This window comes from Pollicipes pollicipes, unplaced genomic scaffold (assembly GCF_011947565.3).
Source record: "Pollicipes pollicipes isolate AB1234 unplaced genomic scaffold, Ppol_2.1 Scaffold_6686;HRSCAF=7923_pilon_pilon_pilon, whole genome shotgun sequence".
NCBI lineage: Eukaryota > Metazoa > Arthropoda > Thecostraca > Pollicipedomorpha > Pollicipedidae > Pollicipes > Pollicipes pollicipes.
Genome location: NW_023596921.1, coordinates 8,246,817 through 8,254,956, shown reverse-complemented (window position 1 = coordinate 8,254,956; position 8,140 = coordinate 8,246,817).

Below are 8,140 nucleotides of genomic sequence, written 5' to 3'. Positions count from 1 at the left end.
ATCGGTATTCAGCAAATGCCTCCCTTGAGTAGATCCTCAACTTATCATCAACCATGGTGAAACAGCTGCAGCACAGAAGGGCTCGTCAAAAGGACTGCCGGCTGTACGTCCATCAGCTGTCAGTCCCCACGTCAGACTGTCCAACTACCACCGGACCATTTAGCTCAGCCTATCCCACTACGCATGCGAATAAAAATAGAGCAGGCTATTTCACGAAACGCTACGAGAGCTCAACAACTTTCTGAACGGCTGCTTTAAGAGCGTCTTCCACATTCGATGGGTTTTGAACTGAAATTGCCGTTTTGACGACCTTTTGGTGCAGTTGACAGCCCTGTCCTTCTTGAAACCTAAATCCCTCTTGTTTCTAAGCTTCACGGTCGCGAAAATGGGGGGGGGGGAGTATTTCGGGAGGAGTATTTCCAGTCACATTGGCATTCATAACATCATAATAACGTCATTCAAATCATGTCATTCGACAACCCATACGGCGATCAAGGCCAGACAAAATATAGTGGTTGATTCGTTCATATCTGGCATTCGTAAGCACGATTTCCAGATATGACGATTTTCAGCTGGCGTTCAATCATGTTGCGTAAGGTACTATGACCTAATCAAACAATGACGGATCGAGGAGCATATTTACCAAACATATGAATTGTGTTGTCTAGAAGTCTGTTCTACTTAAGATATATAGATAAACCAATAGTTAAACGTGAGCTTGTTTCATCATATATGATGCTTGCTTCAGTAGCTTCAAATGCGAAACATTCCCTGTCAGAGCGGGAAATGTTTTCTATGCCATACCTTCAGAAAATGATACTTCATGCAGCACAAGTCCATGCATCTATTCACACGGATTGCTTCTGCGTACGCTTGAGATGGCCGTTGGTGTCAATACTGATGCCGAAATGTCGAAATGCTCATAAAGGCGCTCTATAGAAACAGGAACAACCAGTAAACATTTTCAGCGAGGTTCCAAAGTCCGAAACTTTGCGGAGCCACCGAGACCCGTTGCACTATGTAAGCTTGCAGTTTTCTTCTTTGAAGCTTAACTGTCGTTGGTGTTCAATGGATCACTGTTCCATGGCTCAACTAAGTCCAGCTGCACAGACATGGTTTGTTGAGCGATAGATATGCGACTGCTAAAAGCTTCTCCTAGTGTAGCAGCCAGAAGCAACCGACTGCAAACAACAACACCTCCTGCAAGGGAGCAATGGCCTTATGTTCCGTCAGCTTATGGAGACGGAATGCCAAACAGCCGACAAACTTTTGCAACATTCAACATCACGCCAAAGGCGTCGCAGGAAACTAGCGCTCAAGAAAAGCATTGAGCTTCCTCTCAGCTTTTTACTCGCGGCAATGACAGCGCCTGTGTCCTAGTGTAGTGCGATAGGATTGTGCTGCGATGTAACGTTGGAATATTAACGGCGCACAGGCTTCCCATGCCGAGTCCATGCTGAAACCGTTGCAAGATTTTCAACAATATTGCAGGTAAACAGCGTTAATGCCCGGCAGATGTTAAGGCTATGCATTGTGAGACGAGCGTTCAAGTTATGCCTGTGTGTTATGTCCAGGTTAGTATTAGCAATGCCATTCATGTAAGCTTGCAGTTGATGTCAAACATACATACAGAGTGGAGTAGGAGGAGCATGGCCCTATGCCATCCACCTGGTCCTACGCCTATGCTTGACTGGCATTCACCAACGCAGCAGAACTGCTTGCGGTATGAACTTAGCATAAAGTCAATAATAAGAATCCATAAAATAAAAACGGTGGCGTGATGTGAGTCTCTCCAAAAGATGGCCCAGTAAGCCAGCATCGGTCAGGCAGCCCTGCCGCAGATTCTGAAAAATGAGCTCACACTACGCTCCGACAAAATGGCCGTCCACCAAAAACTGGCAAAAGCCGATAAGTAGAACCGAATGGCATTTAGCATCTGGCTGAAGACGACGGGTGAAGCCAGTCATCGGTTTTGAACCGCATCCGTGTCAGCGAAGAGGCTCATTTACACCTGAATTGGGCAGTAAACATGCCAACCGCCTGATGTGGGTCTCGATGCCGCCTGACTGAGCTGGAGAGCTTGGCAGTTCCCGCACAACCCAAGGATGACGCGTGACCCCGCAGGGGGTCCAGCGGCCGTGTCGACCTCCTGCTCTTCCAACGTGCAGAGGGCCCCACAATCACAACCAACATGGAGCGGCACGGCGGCGTGCTTGAGCGCGTCTGGGGCCAATTACAGCAATAGCCCGGGGGTAAAAAGGAGAGCATCTGGCTCCAGCATGGCGGAGTGGCTCACCACACATCAGTGATGGCAGTACTCTGGCCGAAGACCACTTCAGAGAACGCCCCAACAGCTGAAAGACGGACAGCCCGTGAACGGCTCACACTTTGGATCTGCTCCCCCACCCCGCCCGTGATGCTTACCTATCGGCGTTCCTGAAATGGCAAGCCTGCATGAAGAGCCGTCAGAGCCTCGGTGACTTCAATGGGGCTGTCTGCCACGTGCGCGAAGATCGCACCTGACACGAACGCCAAAGTCATCGGTGAGGTGGCAAGGCGTATCGACTTCCGCCTCCCTTCAGAACGGGGTCACCTGGAACACGTGCCGTAAAGAGTTCCCTGAGTGATGACAAAGTGTAAACAAAGCCTGATACAGGTCGTTAATGTTTGGTAAATATCTAGCGCCAGAACATTTGACAATGTGATTTGTCCCTTTACGCTACGCGCAAAGGAAATGCGGACATGCTTTCCTTCCATGCTATATTCAAATATATTCATGCTATATTCAAACACACGTGTGACGTGACGGGTGTAATAACTTTCAGCAGGGGAGTCACTTTCCAGGAATGATTGGCGAGAACTCTAACAATACACCGAGACCTTTTACTCCTATTTTTTCCAATTCGCATGCATTGCCAGGGCCTAACGTTAAACCATCCGAAATTCTGCATCGCCCGTGCCTCCAAAGCGCACAAAGTGACACTGCCAGCGTCCAATCGGGAAACAACCTTTGCCGTTTTAACGAACGTCTCATGACATGCGACATAACACCCCAGCCTGCAGAACACCGTTGATCGGACAACTCTCGCAAACGAACAGTCTGTTGGTGATGCTGGCCAACGCAGTCATACGCATCAGAATCGACCATCGGATCGAATTGGCTCGAGGACTTGGCACTATTCCAGTGCAGCAGGCACCATGCCACCTAAGGCTGCACACAGGCTTCTGATCTTATTCGTAAAGTCAATATTTGTGCTCCATGAATCCATTTGGAATCGCCGCGACACAACAAGGCCACAACTCACTCAAAATACTCGCGTATAATGGATGCACGATTGAAACAAACGCACTGCTGATCGCGTGCGATTTAGATCACTTTCAAAACCACACAACGAGTTGCCCTGAATTCCTCTCCAAAGCCCTGATGACGCTCTGCCCGCAGTGAGCATCCCCTCCGCTCCCCTCCCACATCACGTCAGGAGCTGGCCACCCTCCAACGTAACCACTCCGCCGCGCGTGAACGTACACCGCGCCGCTATCGTCACATCCGCGCTGGATCCGCGCGGCGCCGCCGGCGGCCTCGGGCGGGCCACGCCCGTCGGCGGTGAGCGGCGGCGCTGCCTGACGGTGCCTCCAGAGGTCACGCTGACTGGGGTCACCACAGGGCGTGCTGAGCGCCGCCCAGAGCCGGTACCGAGCCGTGGGAGCGGCGCGGAGCGACCGCCGCCGCCGCCGCCGGACGCTCGGAGATGCACGAGAGGCGGACGCTAGGTTCATTCATGGCGAGCGCGGCCGCGCACGGGCCGCAACGTGGGAAGCAGCGTTCGGCGGAGGTCGAGATGCGAGGGCGTGAGAGGCCGATGGGTGTGTAGTTTTCGGTTATTGGCCTCATGACGGCTGGGCTGCAGCGGCTGGGATAGTAGCCGCCTCAGAGGGCTTGAGATGCATGACACTTGGTGCGTAGAGATGTAGGCACTACATTGCACTTTCGTGCTGCCTAAGTATCGCCCTGTTCCATTGTAACCACTAGTGTGGAAAGGTTGCTACTATGGGACCTGCAGACCTCGGGCCCGCATCGGGGGTCGTGAAAAAGTATCAACGAGGTTATTATAAACACTCGTGATACGTGCAGGCGTGTTCTCCCACAGTGAAATGCTGTGAGGCAGACACCAAAAAGGCAGCTGCCATGGTTCGCGGCTTGTACGCCAAATCACCTGTCTATCTTGTCTGCAAAATATGATCGTGTCCAAGGGCCCGGTACAGATTTATAAATCCGGGCCGGCAGGTGCACCCAGGTTTGTCAACTGAATCAAGTGTCTAGAAATTTTAATCATGCCAGCTATCGCTATGTACCCGGCACTTTTCCATAATGTGCAGCAGCTGAAGTTCATGGCATAGATATGCATGTAACCAATTTCTTTTGGTGTGTGTTAGATGGTGATGTACTAAACATAGCGCACACATCGATTACGTTGATGGCCGGTGCCCGCTGGTAAGCCTTGGAACTGGCAGTGAGCAATTATTTTGCCGCTGAGGCTTTAGGAGATTTGAATATCATTAGTGCTGGCGTGTAGTCTTACGGTGCAGAGGAGAATGCACTGTAGTAATTGTGGCGCCGTGCAGGCAGAGGTGCAGCCGAGTGGGAAAAACAGGCCGCGGAGTGGGGTCATTGCATGTCCGTACGCTTTGCGCCACTCCCTTTCACAAATACTGGCAAAGAATCAGTAGAGGGAGGCAAGCATTCTCGTTGGTGATTCCCGCAAAATTACTGGTGCGGTAGAAATTTGCCGCGTGCAGACCAAAGCAATGAAACCCCTTCAGAGTGTTATGTTCCGGGAAGCAAGGAGTTGGGAAGTATGGATCTGACTTAATACGAGAAATTCCAGGTTGAGTTTCGCGGCCCGGTCATGTATTTTAAACGAGAGTGTTAATTTAGTGCCATGGGAGACGGCAGCCAATCGGAGCATTGGAAAAACGCGAGGCTTGGCGGCAGCACACGTTACCTACTCCGGGACACCACCTACCATAACGTACTGTTGTTCGAGCTCGTCGGCGTCCGGCGTTGCGCGAAATTTGGAGGTAGGATGCATACGAGTTTTGTAAGAGCTGGTACAGAACAATATGTATGGAGCCCCAAGAATGTCAAAGCGCTCGTAATGCCAACAGCCTCCCTCAAGCTTTACAGCAGGTCCAGCAAAGACGCACGAATAACAAAACAGCAAGAACATAAAAACGGTGAAATAAGCGTTAGCCGCCAAAGGCGACCAATAAATCGATCAAAGATGAATCAATCTGACCAGATGCTCAGTGAAAAATAAGACAAGCCTGATCAGAAGTCCCAGGTGCTCGACAGCAAGCTGAGGGCCTTTGGATTGCCCAACGGTGTATAGAAAGCCACCGTTGAATCAATGGCTATCACCAGATCCCGAGGTAATACTATCAACTGAATATTCTATGAGATGTTTCACAACTCATTTTTAATGAGTTGATACAATGTGAAAATTGCACTCCCAAAAACTCATTTACATAGATCACCGTATGCCGAACAACATAAACTTTCCCTCTTTTATGCTTTTGTATTCCGCTTATGACACTGGCCTCAGTTACTGCTTACGCCGTCGTAACGCTATGGTTTTTGTTGCTGCCTACGTCTCTGTGATGCATGTGGTGGCAATTACTGCCTGGTGCCTACGGGGCCGTAAGACCGCGGTCTCAAAGACAGCCTTAAAGCGGCTCCGTAGTGCTATGACCTCAAGTACCGCACACACATGACTTGCTCTGACCCAAATCACTGCTTACGACGCCACAGCACTAAGGCCGCACGTACTGCCACGGTCATAATCTTTCATACGACGCATGCAACAGCTGAGACTATATGGTATGGCCAACTTCTCACCCGCAGGAGAGCGAGCACGGCGGGGAATCGCCAGCCCGCAGGAGAGTGGGCACCACAGGGAATCGCCAGCCTCTCGCCCACGGGAGAGTGGGCATCACAGGGAATCGCCGGTCTCTCGCCCGCAGGAGAATGGGCACCACAGGGAACCGCCAGCCTCTCGCCCGCAGGAGAGCGGGCACCACGGGGAATCGCCAGCCTCTCGCCCGCAGGAGAGTGGGCACCACAGGGAACCGCCAGCCTCTCGCCCGCAGGAGAGCGGGCACCGCGGGGAATCGCATCCTCGACATCTGGCCTTCCAGACGCGCAAGTTAGTCGCCTCTATGCCGATTCCCACATGCATTACCTTGATTCGATCACCACATAACGCAGTCGTCTCTCGTGCGGTCTTAAAGCCAAAGTTTTCAGAGCTTCTACGACAAGCGAGCGCCCGACAAAAATGAACATACTGGATCGCTCAGGAGATAGTGCAGGCTCTGAACATTTAACTAAGGAAATATGTTAGCCAGCCTTTCTTGTATGCGCCAGTTCGGGACTGTTGGGGCTCCTAAGACAAGCGTGGACGTTCCTGTGACGTCCAAGGAATTACCAAACCAAAGCTTGGACGTTTTAATCGGCGACACACCAGAAGACGGTTCTGCGGTATTTTAAGTGTAATATAATGCGACATAAAAACAACGAATAGAAAGAGACTCTCCTGAAATGTTTCTGAATCAAGTAGGCAGTCATGCAGAGACGAGCTACCCGAAGCTGACAAATTTATATACGCCACCTACGCTCGACAACATGATGATGCAACGTGTTAGCCCTTCGCGAACTGCAACAAGGGAACGTGACTTTTGAAACTGACATCGAGAGGGAGCGTCGAGCTGAGTCTCAGAAGCTGTCGTGGAAGAGAAGCAAATCACAAAATCTCAAATCGACCGGTGTTTTAAGCTCTTTATTCGCCAGAACAATTTCTCACATTCGTTCTCGGAGCCTCCGTCATCAGTCTGGTGGTCGCATCTACTAGGAACGTAGTTTCGCAAAATGAGTTGGGGAGCCAAAACGCGTTCTTTTCACAGTTGGGGCTTGGAGCCCAAGATGAGGGGGGGGGGGGGGGGGGGCAAATTGAAGGTTTCTTAACTGAACAGGAAAGGGCACCCCTGGTATCTACAATGCACGGGTCATCAGTATTTCGGTCGTGGTGACCTTTCAAGCGGTCACACAATTCAGTGGCCATGACCCGTGTAGAGCGATAAGAAAATGAGGAATGCATGCCAGGTTGTAGTTTTTCAAACTGAGTTGGTGAGGCTAACTAGTGAATATCGCCGAAAGCTTACCGCGACATACGGAAACAAAGGAGGTTTTACACGGGTTTGGCCCGCTCCCTTCTCAATGTTGGGCACCGGATTCCAAGTTGGGGAGGGAGGGAGGGGGGGGGGGGTTGAAGCTCCGACACCAGGAGTTTAGTTTCACAAAGTGAAGGGTGAGGGGCTGAACAGCAAATAATGTCTCAGCCAACCCTCAGATGCCAACAAGCGTGTTTCTCCCGGATTTCGTCCACATTCTTCTCAAAAGTTGGAGGATAAATTGGAGACCTGACCCTGACCCTGACCCTGACCCTGACCCTGACCCTGACCCTGACCCTGCTCCCAACTGAAATAAGAAATTTCGCTCCAGCTGCAGGCTTGTGCAGAATGATATCAGCATTTCAGTAAACAAAGGGGCTTAAGGCACGCGAAATGTTGTGCTGCAGCTCAGGCGCAGGGAGCTATGGGAATGATAGGAATCGGCAATGCCCCAAATTTTACTGTTCTAAAAGAACCAGTACTTTTACCCACACCAACAAAGGCTTCCATATCACACAAATATAGCGCATGAATAACATTTACATGCGCGGGAATTCACGGAAAGCTGAATTGAAAGGAATCTGCCCCGAGTTTCATCCCTGCGTTTCAGCATTGTCACGTGGGTGGCGGTAGCGTTTTCGGTATGAAGGTGTGAAGGTCGGCACATTCACTTCTCGGACATGTCAAATTTTTAAGAACTCATACAGCTGAGTGTTAAACTGTCTACCTAGCGTTATTCATAGCATCGTGGTGCGACATTGTTCATGTGGTGTGTGCCGCCCGATGTAGCTTACCGGCTGGACTAACAAATACACGTCACGCTGAACATGTCCTGCGTAGCAGCAACACTCCAGCTATAATTTTATTGTAAACATGAAGTAAATCTGAGTGCTCTGACTGTGGTTCATGATTGTAT